This window comes from Aquarana catesbeiana, linkage group LG01, assembly GCF_042186555.1.
Source record: "Aquarana catesbeiana isolate 2022-GZ linkage group LG01, ASM4218655v1, whole genome shotgun sequence".
NCBI lineage: Eukaryota > Metazoa > Chordata > Amphibia > Anura > Ranidae > Aquarana > Aquarana catesbeiana.
Window position 1 is genome coordinate 984792525 of NC_133324.1, and position 21696 is coordinate 984814220.

The 21696-nt window shown below is 48.6% G+C and overlaps 1 long non-coding RNA gene across 1 annotated transcript in view; it reads left to right on the top strand.

Annotated features, from left to right (window-relative positions):
• Window positions 1–2732: 2732 nt before the first annotated feature.
• The window catches only part of LOC141127116 (uncharacterized), a 55140-nt gene continuing 36176 nt past the window's right edge, over window positions 2733–21696 (top strand). Inside the window, exon 1 of the long non-coding RNA XR_012241488.1 lies at window positions 2733–2961. This is a non-coding gene — a long non-coding RNA (uncharacterized lncRNA). The remainder of the gene's footprint in view (window positions 2962–21696) is intronic.

Below are 21696 nucleotides of genomic sequence, written 5' to 3' on the forward strand. Positions count from 1 at the left end.
TCCAGACCGAATGCCTCAGCAAACCTACTCTGCATGGCCTCCCTGATCCTGCAAAGCCTGCGGAAGGATCCTCGTATTTGTGGTATCAAGGAGAGGGGTCAATACTGGTTGGCAACCCTCCTTGATCCACGTTACAAGGTAAGGTTGTGGACCTTTTCTTGCCGTCGAAGAGGGAGCAGAGGATGAAACATCTTCGGGAGGCTTTTCAGAAAGGTCTGTGCAACACATTCCCAGAGACTGGGAGGTTACAGTCTAAAATATCTGGTGATGTTTTTTACACTAGGCTCCCCCTATTGCATATTCATATCTCGCAATTCATGTACAAGGGGGGGATATTTCCAGTTGCAGTTATTATCAGCTGTTTAACCACTTAAGGACCGGGCTTATTATTATACTCGGTGTTAACAAGTTAAAATCAGTTTTTTTTTACTAGAAAATTACTTACAACCCCCAAATATTATATATGTTTTTTCTCAGACACCCTAGAGAATAAAATTGTGGTCGTTGCAATACTTTATGTCATGCCGTATTTGCGTAGCGGTCTTACAAACGCAATTTTTTTGGGGAAAAAATACACTTTTTTGAATAAAAGAAATAAGAAAACAATAAAGTTAGCCCGATTTTTTTTTTATATTGTGAAAGATAATGTTACTCTGAGTAAATTGATACCCAACATGTCACGCTTCAAAATTGCGCCCTGCTCGTGGAATGGCGACAATCTTTTACCCTTAAAAATCTCCATAGGCAACATTTAAAAAATTCTACAGGTTGCATGTTTTGAGATACAGAGGAGGTCTAGGGCTAGAATTATTGCTCTCGCTCTAACGATCGTGGCGATACCTCACATGTGTGGTTTGAACACTGTTTACATATGACATCCTTTTTTCCCCACAAATAGAGCTTTCTTTTGGTCCTATTTGATCACCTCTGCAGTTTTTATTTTTTGCGCTATAAGCAAAAAAAAGCGACAATTTTGAAAAAAAAGCATTATTTTTTACTTTTTGCTATAATAAATAACCCCAAAAAACATATAATTTCTTCTTCAGTTTAGACCGATATGTATTCTTCTACATATTTTTGGTAAAAAAAAAAATCGCAATAAGCGTATATTGATTGGTTTGCGCGAAATAGGGGATAGATTTAATGACATTTTTATTTTAGTTTTTTTTTACTAGTAATGGCGGCGATCTGCAATTTTTAGCGGGACTGCGATGTTATGGCGGACACATCGGACACTTTTGACACTTTTTTGGGACCAGTAACATTTATACAGCTTTCAGAGTTACAAATAGCCACTGATTACTGTAAAAATGTCACTGGCAGGGAAGGGATTAAACACTAGGGGGCGATCAAGGGGTTAAATGTGTTTCCTCGGTGTGTTCTAACTGCAGGGGGGATGGGCTTACTAGAACATGACAAAGATCACTGGGAGAAGTAGATGTCTGTCCTGTTACTAGGCAGAACAGGGAAATGCCTTGTTTACATACTGTAAGCATCTCCCCGTTTTGCCTCTCCCCTCCGCAATCCTGGGCCACCAGCAGATATCGAGTTTGCGGGACCCGCGGTCACGTTCCCACGCCCACTAGGCTGCAAAATCAAAGGGATGTACATGTACGCCCTTTTGCCTGCCCGTGCCATTCTGTCGATGTAAACCGGCGTGCGGCGGTCCGCAAGTGATTAGAAGGTGCTGTATGGTGCCTCTAGAGAGAGTATTGGGGGGTCTACCGCCTCTCTGCATGTGGCAATGCAATTTTCTATAGGGTGTCTCCAGGTACTGCAGGTCTTCTATCCGGACGGGCTAGGAGGGACCCATTTGTGTTCCATAGGCTCTGCCTTTCCAGACGCCTCTTTTGTTCTCAGCCGCAAATTCCTCCAAATATCCAGCCGGGGTATACTGCCTCCCAGCATAAGTCCTCCCTCCGACGGCTCGGCTGAGTCCTGTCACTTTCCGCTGGACAACCCCGAGTCGCACAGGGCCTGGCCGACAAGAGCCGCCATCCTCCAAGTCCTCAGCTACCTCGGTCCGTCTCACTTTAGCTATGCCCGGGGCCTGCGGCTCTTGGCTTGGGGGGGTGTGACACCTTCTCAGCTGCTCCTCTCACCACCTCTGCACTGTCCCTGCCAGACCCTCTGCTAGCACTCCTTGCCCAACCAACTCCAGACACCCGGACCAGGGATCTCCTAGCGCCGTGCACTCAGCAGGTAGGGGATAGAGGTGTGGGGTTTCTGGGGGATAGCAGTCAGGCAGGGTCCTTTTGGTCGCTTTCTACATGGTGTGGATGGGAGATCCCCAGAGCTCCTTATACGAGCTCCTGACCAGAGCCATAGTCAGGCTCCTCCCCCAATAATCTAAATTATTCTATTATAAATTAATTTGATTTTAGACAGAGCGCTCCTCTCTTCACTAATAAGAAGGGTCCCCAATTCAATCACGCCATGTGTACTTAGATTACATTTTTTTCAATAAAAAAGTTCAAAGTAAAAAAAATTTAAAATGGGGGGGGGGGTGTTTATGAAATGGTGGAATCTGTGATTGTTCTCAGCTGATATTATGATCCAGGTAGCACTGCCAGATTCTCAACCTGCACTGCAGCAGGACACATCCCAGGCTGATTGGCTCCAGGTCTGGGTGTCTGGGCTCCGGGCCCTTATGTCTATATAACAATGATATTCCCTGTAATGTGCTAATTGGTGACACCCTCTTACATTTCATTTTCAGTTGGCTTGAAGCTGCTGGCTTTCATATATGGAAATCATGTTTTTGAAGATCACCAAATTTGTGCTGAGATAATCTCCAACTGTCATCTCCTCCAACTCAGATAAAGAACCCGACCCGTCATCTACAGAGAGAAGACTGTTCATCACTTCTTAGTTTTCACTGTGCAAAGATGGAGCTCTGTGTACCTCTCATCATTCTGTGTGTGTCCTCCTCACTCCCCATAGAGGACAATGAGATGGACGGTGAGTACCCCCATTTCAGTATTGTAGAGTGATATCATGTATTGTGTGTGTTCTCCTCACTCTCCATAGAGGACAATGAGATGGAAGGTGAGTACCCCCATTTCAGTATTGTATAGTGATATCATGTATTGTGTGTGTTCTCCTCACTCTCCATAGAGGACAATGAGACGGAGGGTGAGTACCCCCATTTCAGTATTGTAGAGTGATATCATGTATTGTGTGTGTCCTCCTCACTCTCCATAGAGGACAATGAGATGGAGGGTGAGTACCCCCATTTCAGTATTGTAGAGTGATATCATGTATTGTGTGTGTCCTCCTCACTCTCCATAGAGGACAATGAGATGTAGGGTGAGTACCCCCATTTCAGTATTGTAGGGTGATATCATGTATTGTGTGTGTCCACTTAACTCTCCATAGAGGACAATGAGACGGAGGGTGAGTACCCCCATTTCAGTATTTTAGAGTGATATCATGTATTGTGTGTGTCCACCTCACTCTCCATAGAGGACAATGCGATGGAGGGTGAGTACCCCCATTTCAGTATTGTAGAGTGACATCATGTATTGTGTGTGTCCTCCTCGCTCTCTATAGAGGACAATGAGATGGAGGGTGAGTACCCCCATTTCAGTATTGTAGAGTGACATCATGTACTGTGTGTGCCCTCCTCGCTCTCTATAGAGGACAATGAGATGGAGGGTGAGTACCCCCATTTCAGTATTGTAGAGTGACATCATGTATTGTGTGTGTCCTCCTCACTCTCCATAGAGGACAATGAGATGGAGGGTGAGTACCCCTATTTCAGTATTGTGAGTGATATCATGTATTGTGTGTGTCCTCCTCACTCTCCATAGAGGACAATGAGATGGAGGGTGAGTACCCCCATTTCAGTATTGTAGAGTGATATCATGTATTGTGTGTGTCCTCCTCACTCTCCATAGAGGACAATGAGACGGAGGGTGAGTACCCCCATTTCAGTATTGTAGAGTACTATCATGTATTGTGTGTGTCCTCCTCACTCTCCATAGAGGACAATGAGATGGAGGGTGAGTACCCCCATTTCAGTATTGTAGAGTGATATCATGTATTGTGTGTGTCCTCCTCACTCTCCATAGAGGACAATGAGATGGAGGGTGAGTACCCCCATTTCAGTATTGTAGAGTGATATCATGTATTGTGTGTGTTCTCCTCACTCTCCATAGAGGACAATGAGATGGAGGGTGAGTACCCCCATTTCAGTATTGTAGACATGGGCGGATCCAGAGTCTAGTCTCGGGAGGGGCACTGCCAGAAAATCCTTTTTTTTTGTGGAAAATTTATCGGGGAAACGGCTGGTGTTGGCGCTTCAATCATCCCGGCACCATGGTTGTTACAGTGTTAGGATGATTGAAGCGCATTATTTCTATAATTACATTGTAATATAAAATGAAATAGTTCAACTCACCATAATGCAGAATCAGTGGGAGCCCTAAATGTGTGTCACTTCCCACGTCACCTGCCACACGTTGCGGATTGTCACTTGCCACGTCACCTGCCACACCTTGTGGATTGTCACTTGCCTGTCACCTGATGCAGATTGTCACTTGTCACGTCACCTGCCACGTCACCTGCCACACCTTGTGGATTGTCACTTGCCTGCCACCAGATGCAGATTGTCACTTGCCATGTCGCCTGCCACACCTTGCGGATTGCCACTTGCCATGTCACCTGCCACACCTTGCGAATTGCCACTTACCACATCACCTGCCACACATTGTGGATTGTCACTTGCCACATCACCTGCCACACATTGCGAATTGTCACTTGCCACGTCACCTGCCACACATTGCGAATTGTCACTTGCCACGTCACCTGCCACATCTTGTGGATTGTCACTTGCCTGTTGAGGTGGTGTTTTGGTTGTCTTTTGCTTTGTCCCAGACTCCCAGACTGAGTCAGGCAGCAGAGAGATAATGTAATCTCTCTGCTGCCTGCCCAGTAAGGGCGGAAGTTACTGCAGGGATGCAGAGCTGGCAGTGAGAGATGATCTCATCTCTCTGCTCCCCCGCCCCTGTCTAACTGATTGGCCAGCTGCCAACACACTTAGCCCCCTGGCAGCCAGGCCCGCCCACAAACCATGCCGCCCATCCACAAACCGCGCCACCTGGTCCACCCGCTATCGTAACCGCCCACTATGTCACCCGCCCGCTTTGCTGCCCGCTATGTCACCCGCCTGCAGAGCCGCTTGCTATGTCACCCGCCCGGCTGGCAACAAATTTCTTGGGGGTGGCAATTTCCACGTTGCCCCCCCCTGGATCCGCCCCTTATTGTAGAGTGATATCATGTATTGTGTGTGTCCATCTCACTCTCCATAGAGGACAATGAGATGGAGGGTGAGTACCCCCATTTTAGTATTGTAGAGTGATATCATGTATTATGTGTGTCCTCCTCACTCTCCATAGAGGAAAATGAGATGGATGGTGAGTACCCCCATTTCAGTATTGTGAGTGATATCATGTATTGTGTGTGTCCTCCTCACTCTCCATAGAGGACAATGAGATGGAGGGTGAGTACCCCCATTTCAGTATTGTAGAGCGATATCATGTATTCTGTGTGTCCTCCTCACTCTCCATAGAGGACAATGAGATGGAGGGTGAGTACCCCCATTTCAGTATTGTAGGGTGATATCATGTATTGTGTGTGTCCACCTCACTCTCCATAGAGGACAATGAGATGGAGGGTGAGTACCCCATTTCAGTATTGTAGAGTGATATCATGTATTGTGTGTCCTCCTCACTCCCCATAGAGGACAATGAGATGGAGGGTGAGTACCCCCATTTCAGTATTGTAGAGTGATATCATGTATTGTGTGTGTCCTCCTCACTCTCCATAGAGGACAATGAGATGGGGGTGAGTACCCCCATTTCAGTATTGTAGAGTGATATCATGTATTGTGTGTGTGTCCTCCTCACTCTCCATAGAGGACAATGAGATGGAGGGTGAGTACCCCATTTCAGTATTGTAGAGTGATATCATGTATTGTGTGTCCTCCTTGCTCTCCATAGAGGACAATGAGATGGAGGGTGAGTACCCCCATTTCAGTATTGTAGAGCGATATCATGTATTCTGTGTGTCCTCCTCACTCTCCATAGAGGACAATGAGATGGAGGGTGAGTACCCCCATTTCAGTATTGTAGGGTGATATCATGTATTGTGTGTGTCCACCTCACTCTCCATAGAGGACAATGATATGGGGGGTGAGTACCCACATTTCAGTATTGTAGGGTGATATCATGTATTGTGTGTGTCCTCCTCACTCTCCATAGAGGACAATGAGATGGAGGGTGAGTACCCCCATTTCAGTATTGTAGAGTGATATCATGTATTGTGTGTGTCCTCCTCACTCTCCATAGAGGACAATGAGATGGAGGGTGAGTACCCCCATTTCAGTATTGTAGAGTGATATCATGTATTATGTGTGTCCACTAGGGATGAGCTTCGTGTTCGAGTCGAACCCATGTTCGACTCGAACATCGGCTGTTCGATCGTTCGCCGAATTGCGAACGTTATGGGCCGTTCGCGCTAAATTCGTGTGGCGCGTCACGGCCCATAATTCACTGCGGCATCGCAGTGCATTGCTGGCTGATGATTGGCCAAGCATGCACTATGACCCGCATGCTTGGCCAATCACAGCGCCGTCAGTGGAGAGAGCTGTAATTGGCCAAAGCCAGGGTGGCTTTGGCCAATTATGGCTCAGGGGATTTAGTACACACCCCACACTATATAAGGCCGCCTGCACGGCGGCCCTGTGTAGTGTGTGTTCCGGTGTGCTTAGAGAGAGAGAGAGACAGTGTCATTTGATTTGAGTTAGATAGATTAGGCAGAACAGTCAGTCAGTTAGCTGCACTTACAGTGTATTGTGTATATATATGCATCCCAGGTGTTGCATATATATATACACTGTATTCAGTTTAGCTAGATCCGTTCCTGTTATCTTCTATCTAGACTATTTACATTTAATGCAGTGCGTCCTGCTCACAGTGTTCAGCTAGATCCGTTCCTGCTATTTACATTTAGTGCAGTGCGTCCTGCTCACAGTGTTCAGCTAGATCCGTTCCTGCAATTTACATTTAGTGCAGTGCGTCCTGCTCACAGTGTTCAGCTAGATCCGTTCCTGCTATTTACATTTAGTGCAGTGCGTCCTGCTCACAGTGTTCAGCTAGATCCGTTCCTGCTATTTACATTTAGTGCAGTGCGTCCTGCTCACAGTGTTCAGCTAGATCCGTTCCTGCTATTTACATTTAGTGCAGTGCGTCCTGCTCACAGTGTTCAGCTAGATCCGTTCCTGCTATTTACATTTAGTGCAGTGCGTCCTGCTCACAGTGTTCAGCTAGATCCGTTCCTGCTATTTACATTTAGTGCAGTGCGTCCTGCTCACAGTGTTCAGCTAGAGCCGTTCCTGCTATTTACATTTAGTGCAGTGCGTCCTGCTCACAGTGTTCAGCTAGATCCGTTCCTGTTATCTTCTAGACTATTTACATTTAGTGCAGTGCGTCCTGCTCACAGTGTTCAGCTAGATCCGTTCCTGCTATTTACATTTAGTGCAGTGCGTCCTGCTCACAGTGTTCAGCTAGATCCGTTCCTGTTATCTTCTAGACTATTTACATTTAGTGCAGTGCGTCCTGCTCACAGTGTTCAGCTAGATCCGTTCCTGTTATCTTCTAGACTATTTACATTTAGTGCAGTGCGTCCTGCTCACAGTGTTCAGCTAGATCCGTTCCTGCTATTTACATTTAGTGCAGTGCGTCCTGCTCACAGTGTTCAGCTAGATCCGTTCCTGCTATTTACATTTAGTGCAGTGCATCCTGCTCACAGTGTTCAGCTAGATCCGTTCCTGCTATTTACATTTAGTGCAGTGCGTCCTGCTCACAGTGTTCAGCTAGAGCCGTTCCTGCTATTTACATTTAGTGCAGTGCGTCCTGCTCACAGTGTTCAGCTAGATCCGTTCCTGTTATCTTCTAGACTATTTACATTTAGTGCAGTGCGTCCTGCTCACAGTGTTCAGCTAGATCCGTTCCTGCTATTTACATTTAGTGCAGTGCGTCCTGCTCACAGTGTTCAGCTAGATCCGTTCCTGTTATCTTCTAGACTATTTACATTTAGTGCAGTGCGTCCTGCTCACAGTGTTCAGCTAGATCCGTTCCTGTTATCTTCTAGACTATTTACATTTAGTGCAGTGCGTCCTGCTCACAGTGTTCAGCTAGATCCGTTCCTGTTAAATTCCTACTGACAGGCAGGCTTGTCTGGTTACAGTATATAAAGCTACCTGAAGAAAATTACAGGTGTTCTATTTGATCCTATTAGTACCACGGTCAGGCAGCTAGACTATTTACATTTAGTACAGTGCGTCCTGCTCACAGTGTTCAGCTAGATCCGTTCCTGTTATCTTCCTACTGACAGGCAGGCTTGTCTGGTTACAGTATATAAAGCTACCTGAAGAAAATTACAGGTGTTCTATTTGATCCTATTAGTACCACAGTCAGGCAGCTAGACTATTTACATTTAGTACAGTGCGTCCTGCTCACAGTGTTCAGCTAGATCCGTTCCTGTTATCTTCCTACTGACAGGCAGGCTTGTCTGGTTACAGTATATAAAGCTACCTGAAGAAAATTACAGGTGTTCTATCCCAGCTTAGTGCAGCTACAGGCCATTAGTATGTCTGGAAGGCCAAGAAGGAGAGGCAGACAGTCACAAGCCAATAAGAGAGGGCAAGCAGGCTCTGTGTCTAGTGCTGGTTGTGGAGACGGTGCATCCTCATCAGCACGTGGCCATGGGACACGCTTGGCCTTTTTTTCGGCAGCTGGCCGTGTTGAGCCGCAACATGCGGAAGACTTGGTCGAGTGGATGACCAAGCCGTCCTCATCCTCCTCATCCTCTCTCACCCATGCCCAGGGTGCTTTGTCTGGCAAAGCAGCGGCCTCTTCCCTCAGCTCAATGTCATCAGTGACTCCTTCCCTAGCTCCACCATGTCCTCATGAGGATTCCCTCGAACTGTTTGACCACAGTGTTGGGTACATGCTCCAGGAGGATGCCCAGCGTTTGGAAGGCTCTGATGACGATACTGAGCTCGATGAAGGCAGTAACATGAGCACGGACAGAGGGGGTGCCCAAGAAGGACAGCAATCTGGCAGTCATGCTCCCCCTGCTGCAGCATACTGCCAGGTTTGCTCCAGTGATGAGGAGGGAGGGGATGATGAGGTCACTGACTCAACGTGGGTGCCTGATAGGAGAGGAGAGAGGAGGAGGAGGAGGAGGAGGAGGAGGAGGCGGCGGCACATCACCAACGAGGCAGGATGCCCTCCAGGGGCCAGCCTAAGGGCAGCACATTGACTGCATCACACCCCAAAGCTCCACATGTGCAGGGCGCTGCAGTCTCTGCGCGTTATTCAAAAAGTTCTTTGGTGTGGGCCTTTTTTGAGACGAGTGCATCAGATCGCACCGCTGCTATTTGCAACATATGTCTCAAGCGTATCTCGCGTGGCCAAAACATCTCCCGCTTGGGTACCACATGCTTGACCAGACATATGTTGACCTGCCATGCAGTTCGTTGGCAAGCGTATCTAAAAGACCCACACCAAAGAACAAAGAGGATCTCTCCTTGCTCCTCATCAGCTGAGATTTCCAACCCCACTAGACCTTCAGTCCTCTCTGAGACCTGCAGTGAGAGGAATGAAGGTGTAGAATTAGGTGTGTCACAGCCAAGTACTTGTGGGCAATCTGCTTTTGGTACACCGACGTCAGATTGTACCAGGCAAATTTCCCTGCCCCAGCTGCTGCACCGCCGAAAGAAGTTTGCTCCCAGCCATCCACATGCCCAGCGGTTGAATGCTAGCTTGGCAAAATTGCTAGCACTTCAACTGCTGCCTTTTCAGTTGGTAGACTCTGCCCCCTTCCGTGAGTTTGTGGAATGTGCGGTTCCTCAGTGGCAGGTACCCAAACGCCACTTTTTCTCACGGAAGGCGATTCCGGCTCTCTACCGGCATGTGGAAGGCAATGTCCATGCCTCGCTGGACAGGGCGGTCAGCGGTAAGGTGCATATTACCGCTGACTCATGGTCCAGCAGGCATGGACAGGGACGTTACCTAAGTTTCACGGCGCATTGGGTGACTCTGCTGGCAGCTGGGAAGGATGCAGGACAAGGTGCAGTAGTGTTGGAGGTTGTTCCGCCACCACGCCTCCAAAATGCTGATTGTGACACACCTCTCTCCTCCACCCCCTCCTCTTCTTCTTCCTCCATGGCCTCTTCCTCGGAACCAGCGGTGCTCCGTAGGCGTTCAAGGGGCTACGCAAGTACGCAGGCCAAAAGATGCCATGTGGTGCTTGAGCTGGTGTGCTTGGGGGACAGGAGCCCCACTGGGGCAGAGGTTCTGTCAGCTCTGCAGAGGCAGGTTCAGAGGTGGTTGACGCCACGCCAACTTAAGGCAGGAATGGTGGTTTGCGACAATGGCACCAACCTCCTCTCTGCCCTCCGACAGGGACAAATGACCCATGTGCCCTGTTTGGCTCACGTCCTTAACTTGGTGGTGCAGCGGTTCTTGGGCAGGTACCCGGGCTTACAGGATGTCCTGAGGCAGGCCAGGAAAGTCTGTGTGCATTTCCGCCGGTCATATAATGCCAGTGCTCGGCTGACGGACCTCCAAAAGGAGTTTAACCTGCCCAAGAACCGCCTAATCTGTGACATGCCCACCAGGTGGAACTCAACGTTGGCCATGCTGCAGCAGCTGCACACGCAGCAGAGGGCCATCAATGAGTACCTGTGCGACTATGGCACCAGGACAGGGTCAGGGGAGCTTGTTTTTTTTTCCCCACGCCAGTGGGCCATGATCAGGGATGCATGCACTGTCCTGTCACCATTCGAGGAGGCCACGAGGATGGTGAGCAGTGACAGTGCATGCATCAGTGACACTGTCCCCCTTGTCCACCTGTTGGAGCACACGCTGCGCGGAATAATGGACAGGGCACTTGAGGCAGAACAGAGGCAGGAAGAGGAGGACTTCCTTAGCTCTCAAGGCCCCCTTTATCCAGACAGTGTTCCTGCGTGCCCGCCGATCACACAGGAAGAGGACGAGGAGGAAGAGGAGGAGGAGGAAGATTGTGTCAGTATGGAGGTGGAGCCTGGCACTCAGCATCAGCAGCAGTCTTTAAGGGATCAGTCCCAAGAAACACATGGACTTGTACGTGGCTGGGAGGAGGTGGCTGCGGACCATGTCGTTCTTAGTGACCCAGAGGACTCCGGACCGAATGCCTCAGCAAACCTACGCTGCATGGCCTCCCTGATCCTGCAAAGCCTGCGTAAGGATCCTCGTATTCGTGGTATCAAGGAGAAGGACCAATACTGGCTGGCAACCCTCCTTGATCCACGTTACAAGGGTAAGGTTGCGGACCTTATCTTGCCATCGCAGAGGGAGCAGAGGATGAAACATCTTCGGGAGGCCTTGCAGAAAGGTCTGTGCAACGCGTTCCCAGAGACTGGGAGGTTACAAACTCCTGTTTCTGGACAACGTGTTGCTGAGGCTTCGGTCAGTCAAAGAAGGAGCGGTGGAGAAGGTGGCCGTCTGACCGATGCGTTCAGACAATTTTTTGGTCCGCAGCCCCAAGGTATGATCGGTTCCAGCAACCATCGCCAGCGTCTGTTTTACATGGTGCAGGAATACCTAGGGGCAAGATCAGACTTGGACACCTTTCCCACCGAAAATCCTCTGGGTTACTGGGTCTTGAGGATGGATCACTGGCCAGAGCTTGCACAGTATGCAATTGAGCTACTGGCCTGTCCTGCATCCAGCGTTCTTTCGGAACGCACATTCAGTGCTGCTGGAGGCGTGGTAACCGATCACAGGGTGCGTCTGTCCACCGACTCGGTCGATCGGCTGACCTTCATAAAAATGAATGAGTCTTGGATCACCACCAGCTACCAAGCACCTGATGCTGATGTAACCGAATAATTTTTTTTGAAATCTCAGATCCCTTCAAAGACTGCCTATGCTGATGCTGAGTGACTATCCCTGAGTAATTATCCTCTTCCTCCTCAATCATCACGCTGATAGCTTGTAAGAACATTTTTGGTTCTGGGAGCCACCACCAGTGCCTAAGGCACAATTTTTCAGCCCCTGTTTAACAGGGGCGTGTAATTACAATTTTTGATGTAATACTTTGCAGCAGGGCTCGTTCCTGCATTCCAACTAGAGTGTCTGTGAGGGGTTGCAGTGTTGTGGCACCAGCACCAGTGCCTAAGGCCCAATTTTTCTGCCCCTGTCTAACAGGGGCGTGTAATTACAATTTTTGATGCAATACTTTGCAGCAGGGCTCGTTCCTGCGTTCCAACTAGAGTGTCTGTGAGGGGTTGCAGTGTTGTGGCACCAGCACCAGTGCCTAAGGCCTAATTTTTCAGCTCCTGTTCAACAGGGGCATGTAATTACAATTCTTGATCTAATATTTCACAGCAGGGCCCTGTGAGGGCTTACAGTGTTGTGGCCACAGCAACACCTAAGGCCCAAATTTCTGCTGAGTATATAGGGCAGGACCCTACTTTCAAACATCTAACTTACAAACGACTCCTACTTGCAAACGGAAGGAGACAACAGGAAGTGAGATGAAATCTACCCCTAGGAAGGGAAATTCTCTCCTGTAAGAGTTAATATGGGAAAACAATTTCTCCTTTCCACTGATGCTTTCCAATCCTTGTTCCACAAAAAAACCCAAATTTTCAAAAAACATTTTTCATTGGGACAAAAAAGTGAGGTGAAATCTTCTGAAGAGGAGGAAAGACAGCAAAACAAATGTCACAGGGGTGATAACCCTTCCCTATGTTTTCCAAAAAGCTTAGAAAAGATTTTTTGGCTGGAGCTAAACACGTTAAAAATGTTCAAAATTACAAACAGATTCTACTTAACAACAAACCTACAGTCCCTGTCTTGTTTGCACCGCCTGTATACTGCTGTTCAGAGTATATAGGGCCTGGGGGCCCCACACCTTTCCTTATTTTAATTTGGGTGCGGGGTTCCCCTTAATATCCATACAAGACCCAAAGGGCCTGGTAATGGACTGGGGGGTACCCATGCCGTTTGTCTCACTGATTTTCATCCATATTGCCATGACCCGACATGACATTAAACCCGCAAGCAGTTTTAAATGAGATTTTTTCCTTTAAAAATGACATTTGGTGCAGGGACTGTTCTAAACATGGGAAACACGCGTCACTTTACAGGCATACTATAGACACCCCCCAGGTACGATATTTAAAGGAATATTTCACTTTTTTTTTTTTTACTTTAAGCATCATTAAAATCACTGCTCCCGAAAAAACGTCCGTTTTTAAAAGTTTTTTTTGCATTGATACATGTCCCCTGGGGTAGGACCCGGGTCCCCAAACCCTTTTTAGGACAATACCATGCAAATTAGCCTTTAAAATGAGCACTTTTGATTTCGAACGTTCGAGTCCCATAGACGTCAATGGGGTTCTAACGTTCGTGCGAACTTTCGGTCCGTTCGCGGGTTCTGGTGCGAACCGAACCGGGGGGTGTTCGGCTCATCCCTAGTGTCCACCTCACTCTCCATAGAGGACAATGAGATGGATGGTGAGTACCCCCATTTCAGTATTGTGAGTGATATCATGTATTGTGTGTGTCCTCCTCACTCTCCATAGAGGACAATGAGATGGAGGGTGAGTACCCCCATTTCAGTATTGTAGAGCGATATCATGTATTCTGTGTGTCCTCCTCACTCTCCATAGAGGACAATGAGATGGAGGGTGAGTACCCCCATTTCAGTATTGTAGGGTGATATCATGTATTGTGTGTGTCCTCCTCACTCTCCATAGAGGACAATGAGATGGAGGGTGAGTACCCCCATTTCAGTATTGTAGAGCGATATCATGTATTCTGTGTGTCCTCCTCACTCTCCATAGAGGACAATGAGATGGAAGGTGAGTACCCACATTTCAGTATTGTAGGGTGATATCATGTATTGTGTGTGTCCACCTCATTCTGCATAGAGGACAATGAGATGGATGGTGAGTACCCCCATTTCAGTATTGTAGAGTGATATCATGTATTGTGTGTCCTCCTCACTCTCCATTAGGGATGAGCTTCGTGTTCGAGTCGAACCCATGTTCGACTCGAACATCGGCTGTTCGATCGTTCGCCGAATTGCGAACGTTATGGGCCGTTCGCGCTAAATTCGTGTGGCGCGTCACGGCCCATAATTCACTGCGGCATCGCAGTGCATTGCTGGCTGATGATTGGCCAAGCATGCACTATAACCCGCATGCTTGGCCAATCACAGCGCTGTCAGTAGAGAGAGCTGTAATTGGCCAAAGCCAGGGTGGCTTTGGCCAATTATGGCTCAGGGGATTTAGTACACACCCCACACTATATAAGGCCGCCTGCACGGCGGCCCTGTGTAGTGTGTGTTCCGGTGTGCTGAGAGATAGAGAGAGAGAGAGACAGTGTCATTTGATTTGAGTTAGATAGATTAGGCAGAACAGTCAGTCAGTTAGCTGCACTTACAGTGTATTGTGTATATATATGCATCCCAGGTGTTGCATATATATATATACACTGTATTCAGTTTAGCTAGATCCGTTCCTGTTATCTTCTATCTAGACTATTTACATTTAATGCAGTGCGTCCTGCTCACAGTGTTCAGCTAGATCCGTTCCTGCTATTTACATTTAGTGCAGTGCGTCCTGCTCACAGTGTTCAGCTAGATCCGTTCCTGTTATCTTCTAGACTATTTACATTTAGTGCAGTGCGTCCTGCTCACAGTGTTCAGCTAGATCCGTTCCTGCTATTTACATTTAGTGCAGTGCGTCCTGCTCACAGTGTTCAGCTAGATCCGTTCCTGCTATTTACATTTAGTGCAGTGCGTCTTGCTCACAGTGTTCAGCTAGATCCGTTCCTGTTATCTTCTAGACTATTTACATTTAGTGCAGTGCGTCCTGCTCACAGTGTTCAGCTAGATCCGTTCCTGCAATTTACATTTAGTGCAGTGCGTCCTGCTCACAGTGTTCAGCTAGATCCGTTCCTGCTATTTACATTTAGTGCAGTGCGTCCTGCTCACAGTGTTCAGCTAGATCCGTTCCTGCTATTTACATTTAGTGCAGTGCGTCCTGCTCACAGTGTTCAGCTAGATCCGTTCCTGCTATTTACATTTAGTGCAGTGCGTCCTGCTCACAGTGTTCAGCTAGATCCGTTCCTGCTATTTACATTTAGTGCAGTGCGTCCTGCGCACAGTGTTCAGCTAGAGCCGTTCCTGCTATTTACATTTAGTGCAGTGCGTCCTGCTCACAGTGTTCAGCTAGATCCGTTCCTGTTATCTTCTAGACTATTTACATTTAGTGCAGTGCGTCCTGCTCACAGTGTTCAGCTAGATCCGTTCCTGCTATTTACATTTAGTGCAGTGCGTCCTGCTCACAGTGTTCAGCTAGATCCGTTCCTGTTATCTTCTAGACTATTTACATTTAGTGCAGTGCGTCCTGCTCACAGTGTTCAGCTAGATCCGTTCCTGTTATCTTCTAGACTATTTACATTTAGTGCAGTGCGTCCTGCTCACAGTGTTCAGCTAGATCCGTTCCTGTTATCTTCTAGACTATTTACATTTAGTGCAGTGCGTCCTGCTCACAGTGTTCAGCTAGATCCGTTCCTGTTATCTTCTAGACTATTTACATTTAGTGCAGTGCGTCCTGCTCACAGTGTTCAGCTAGATCCGTTCCTGTTATCTTCTAGACTATTTACATTTAGTGCAGTGCGTCCTGCTCACAGTGTTCAGCTAGATCCGTTCCTGTTATCTTCCTACTGACAGGCAGGCTTGTCTGGTTACAGTATATAAAGCTACCTGAAGAAAATTACAGGTGTTCTATTTGATCCTATTAGTACCACGGTCAGGCAGCTAGACTATTTACATTTAGTACAGTGCGTCCTGCTCACAGTGTTCAGCTAGATCCGTTCCTGTTATCTTCCTACTGACAGGCAGGCTTGTCTGGTTACAGTATATAAAGCTACTTGAAGAAAATTACAGGTGTTCTATCCCAGCTTAGTGCAGCTACAGGCCATTAGTATGTCTGGAAGGCCAAGAAGGAGAGGCAGACAGTCACAAGCCAATAAGAGAGGGCAAGCAGGCTCTGTGTCTAGTGCTGGTCGTGGAGACGGTGCATCCTCATCAGCACGTGGCCATGGGACACGCTTGGCCTTTTTTTCGGCAGCTGGCCATGTTGAGCCGCAACATGCGGAAGACTTGGTCGAGTGGATGACCAAGCCGTCCTCATCCTCCTCATCCTCTCTCACCCATGCCCAGGGTGCTTTGTCTGGCAAAGCAGCGGCCTCTTCCCTCAGCTCAATGTCATCAGTGACTCCTTCCCTAGCTCCACCATGTCCTCATGAGGATTCCCTCGAACTGTTTGACCACAGTGTTGGGTACATGCTCCAGGAGGATGCCCAGCGTTTGGAAGGCTCTGATGACGATACTGAGCTCGATGAAGGCAGTAACATGAGCGCGGACAGAGGGGGTGCCCAAGAAGGACAGCAATCTGGCAGTCATGCTCCCCCTGCTGCAGCATACTGCCAGGTTTGCTCCAGTGATGAGGAGGGAGGGGATGATGAGGTCACTGACTCAACGTGGGTGCCTGATAGGAGAGAGGAGGAGGAGGAGGAGGAGGAGGAGGAGGCGGCAGCACATCACCAACGAGGCAGGATGCCCTCCAGGGGCCAGCCTAAGGGCAGCACATTGACTGCATCACACCCCAAAGCTCCACATGTGCAGGGCGCTGCAGTCTCTGCGCGTTATTCAAAAAGTTCTTTGGTGTGGGCCTTTTTTGAGACGAGTGCATCAGATCGCACCGCTGCTATTTGCAACATATGTCTCAAGCGTATCTCGCGTGGCCAAAATATCTCCCGCTTGGGTACCACATGCTTGACCAGACATATGTTGACCTGCCATGCAGTTCGTTGGCAAGCGTATCTAAAAGACCCACACCAAAGAACAAAGAGGATCTCTCCTTGCTCCTCATCAGCTGAGATTTCCAACCCCACTAGACCTTCAGTCCTCTCTGAGACCTGCAGTGAGAGGAATGAAGGTGTAGAATTAGGTGTGTCACAGCCAAGTACTTGTGGGCAATCTGCTTTTGGTACACCGACGTCAGATTGTACCAGGCAAATTTCCCTGCCCCAGCTGCTGCACCGCCGAAAGAAGTTTGCTCCCAGCCATCCACATGCCCAGCGGTTGAATGCTAGCTTGGCAAAATTGCTAGCACTTCAACTGCTGCCTTTTCAGTTGGTAGACTCTGCCCCCTTCCGTGAGTTTGTGGAATGTGCGGTTCCTCAGTGGCAGGTACCCAAACGCCACTTTTTCTCACGGAAGGCGATTCCGGCTCTCTACCGGCATGTGGAAGGCAATGTCCATGCCTCGCTGGACAGGGCGGTCAGCGGTAAGGTGCATATTACCGCTGACTCATGGTCCAGCAGGCATGGACAGGGACGTTACCTAAGTTTCACGGCGCATTGGGTGACTCTGCTGGCAGCTGGGAAGGATGCAGGACAAGGTGCAGTAGTGTTGGAGGTTGTTCCGCCACCACGCCTCCAAAATGCTGATTGTGACACACCTCTCTCCTCCACCCCCTCCTCTTCTTCTTCCTCCATGGCCTCTTCCTCGGAACCAGCGGTGCTCCGTAGGCGTTCAAGGGGCTACGCAAGTACGCAGGCCAAAAGATGCCATGCGGTGCTTGAGCTGGTGTGCTTGGGGGACAGGAGCCACACTGGGGCAGAGGTTCTGTCAGCTCTGCAGGGGCAGGTTCAGAGGTGGTTGACGCCACGCCAACTTAAGGCAGGAATGGTGGTTTGCGACAATGGCACCAACCTCCTCTCTGCCCTCCGACAGGGACAAATGACCCATGTGCCCTGTTTGGCTCACGTCCTTAACTTGGTGGTGCAGCGGTTCTTGGGCAGGTACCCGGGCTTACAGGATGTCCTGAGGCAGGCCAGGAAAGTCTGTGTGCATTTCCGCCGGTCATATAATGCCAGTGCTCGGCTGACGGACCTCCAAAAGGAGTTTAACCTGCCCAAGAACCGCCTAATCTGTGACATGCCCACCAGGTGGAACTCAACGTTGGCCATGCTGCAGCGGCTGCACACGCAGCAGAGGGCCATCAATGAGTACCTGTGCGACTATGGCACCAGGACAGGGTCAGGGGAGCTTGGTTTTTTTTCCCCACGCCAGTGGGCCATGATCAGGGATGCATGCACTGTCCTGTCACCATTCAAGGAGGCCACGAGGATGGTGAGCAGTGACAGTGCATGCATCAGTGACACTGTCCCCCTTGTCCACCTGTTGGAGCACACGCTGCGTGGAATAATGGACAGGGCACTTGAGGCAGAACAGAGGCAGGAAGAGGAGGACTTCCTTAGCTCTCAAGGCCCCCTTTATCCAGACAGTGTTCCTGCGTGCCCGCCGATCACACAGGAAGAGGACGAGGAGGAAGAGGAGGAGGAGGAAGATTGTGTCAGTATGGAGGTGGAGCCTGGCACTCAGCATCAGCAGCAGTCTTTAAGGGATCAGTCCCAAGAAACACATGGACTTGTACGTGGCTGGGAGGAGGTGGCTGCGGACCATGTCGTTCTTAGTGACCCAGAGGACTCCGGACCGAATGCCTCAGCAAACCTACGCTGCATGGCCTCCCTGATCCTGCAAAGCCTGCGTAAGGATCCTCGTATTCGTGGTATCAAGGAGAAGGACCAATACTGGCTGGCAACCCTCCTTGATCCACGTTACAAGGGTAAGGTTGCGGACCTTATCTTGCCATCGCAGAGGGAGCAGAGGATGAAACATCTTCGGGAGGCCTTGCAGAAAGGTCTGTGCAACGCGTTCCCAGAGACTGGGAGGTTACAAACTCCTGTTTCTGGACAACGTGTTGCTGAGGCTTCGGTCAGTCAAAGAAGGAGCGGTGGAGAAGGTGGCCGTCTGACCGATGCGTTCAGACAATTTTTTGGTCCGCAGCCCCAAGGTATGATCGGTTCCAGCAACCATCGCCAGCGTCTGTTTTACATGGTGCAGGAATACCTAGGGGCAAGATCAGACTTGGACACCTTTCCCACCGAAAATCCTCTGGGTTACTGGGTCTTGAGGATGGATCACTGGCCAGAGCTTGCACAGTATGCAATTGAGCTACTGGCCTGTCCTGCATCCAGCGTTCTTTCGGAACGCACATTCAGTGCTGCTGGAGGCGTGGTAACCGATCACAGGGTGCGTCTGTCCACCGACTCGGTCGATCGGCTGACCTTCATAAAAATGAATGAGTCTTGGATCACCACCAGCTACCAAGCACCTGATGCTGATGTAACCGAATAATTTTTTTTGAAATCTCAGATCCCTTCAAAGACTGCCTATGCTGATGCTGAGTGACTATCCCTGAGTAATTATCCTCTTCCTCCTCAATCATCACGCTGATAGCTTGTAAGAACATTTTTGGTTCTGGGCGCCACCACCAGTGCCTAAGGCACAATTTTTCAGCCCCTGTTTAACAGGGGCGTGTAATTACAATTTTTGATGTAATACTTTGCAGCAGGGCTCGTTCCTGCATTCCAACTAGAGTGTCTGTGAGGGGTTGCAGTGTTGTGGCACCAGCACCAGTGCCTAGGGCCCAATTTTTCTGCCCCTGTCTAACAGGGGCGTGTAATTACAATTTTTGATGCAATACTTTGCAGCAGGGCTCGTTCCTGCATTCCAACTAGAGTGTCTGTGAGGGGTTGCAGTGTTGTGGCACCAGCACCAGTGCCTAAGGCCCAATTTTTCTGCCCCTGTCTAACAGGGGCGTGTAATTACAATTTTTGATGCAATACTTTGCAGCAGGGCTCGTTCCTGCGTTCCAACTAGAGTGTCTGTGAGGGGTTGCAGTGTTGTGGCACCAGCACCAGTGCCTAAGGCCCAATTTTTCTGCCCCTGTCTAACAGGGGCGTGTAATTACAATTTTTGAAGCAATAATTTGCAGCAGGGCTCGTTCCTGCGTTCCAACTAGAGTGTCTGTGAGGGGTTGCAGTGTTGTGGCACCAGCACCAGTGCCTAAGGCCTAATTTTTCAGCTCCTGTTCAACAGGGGCATGTAATTACAATTCTTGATCTAATATTTCACAGCAGGGCCCTGTGAGGGCTTACAGTGTTGTGGCCACAGCAACACCTAAGGCCCAAATTTCTGCTGAGTATATAGGGCAGGACCCTACTTTCAAACATCTAACTTACAAACGACTCCTACTTGCAAACGGAAGGAGACAACAGGAAGTGAGATGAAATCTACCCCTAGGAAGGGAAATTCTCTCCTGTAAGAGTTAATATGGGAAAACAAGTTCTCCTTTCCACTGATGCTTTCCAATCCTTGTTCCACAAAAAAACCCAAATTTTCAAAAAACATTTTTCATTGGGACAAAAAAGTGAGGTGAAATCTTCTGAAGAGGAGGAAAGACAGCAAAACAAATGTCACAGGGGTGATAACCCTTCCCTATGTTTTCCAAAAAGCTTAGAAAATATTTTTTGGCTGGAGCTAAACACGTTAAAAATGTTCAAAATTACAAACAGATTCTACTTAACAACAAACCTACAGTCCCTGTCTTGTTTGCACCGCCTGTATACTGCTGTTCAGAGTATATAGGGCCTGGTGGCCCCACACCTTTCCTTATTTTAATTTGGGTGCGGGGTTCCCCTTAATATCCATACAAGACCCAAAGGGCCTGGTAATGGACTGGGGGGTACCCATGCCGTTTGTCTTACTGATTTTCATCCATATTGCCAGGACCCGACATGACATTAAACCCGCAAGCAGTTTTAAATGAGATTTTTTCCTTTAAAAATGACATTTGGTGCAGGGACTGTTCTAAACATGGGAAACACGCGCCACTTTACAGGCATACTATAGACACCCCCCAGGTACGATATTTAAAGGAATATTTCACTTTTTTTTTTTTACTTTAAGCATCATTAAAATCACTGCTCCCGAAAAAACGGCCGTTTTTAAAAGTTTTTTTTGCATTGATACATGTCCCCTGGGGTAGGACCCGGGTCCCCAAACCCTTTTTAGGACAATACCATGCAAATTAGCCTTTAAAATGAGCACTTTTGATTTCGAACGTTCGAGTCCCATAGACGTCAATGGGGTTCTAACGTTCGTGCGAACTTTCGGTCCGTTCGCGGGTTCTGGTGCGAACCGAACCGGGGGGTGTTCGGCTCATCCCTACTCTCCATAGAGGACAATGAGATGGAGGGTGAGTACCCCCATTTCAGTATTGTAGAGTGATATCATGTATTGTGAGTGTCCTCCTCACTCTTCATAGAGGACAATGAGATGGAGGGTGAGTACCCCCATTTCAGTATTGTAGGGTGATATCATGTATTGTGTGTCCACCTCGCTCTTATGTATACTGTGCATGTGTGTCTATATGTACATATACTGTGTCTGTATACTGTGTCTATATGTCTGTATACTGTATGAACCAGGTGTGCCCACTGCTGCTCAACAGAAGTCGATCTAACAATCCCATGCCCGTGAAAAATGCACTTGTTGCCAGTTGGAGCCATCTGATTGGTGTACTGCAGAGCTCGGCCTCGGATCAGGCAGCAGGTCTGGGTACACACCTGTGCGGTGATATCATGGCACACATCAAACATGGCCTTTATTCACACACCCCACTGCCCAATCTGAGGCCAGCCACAGCAGTTCACTATT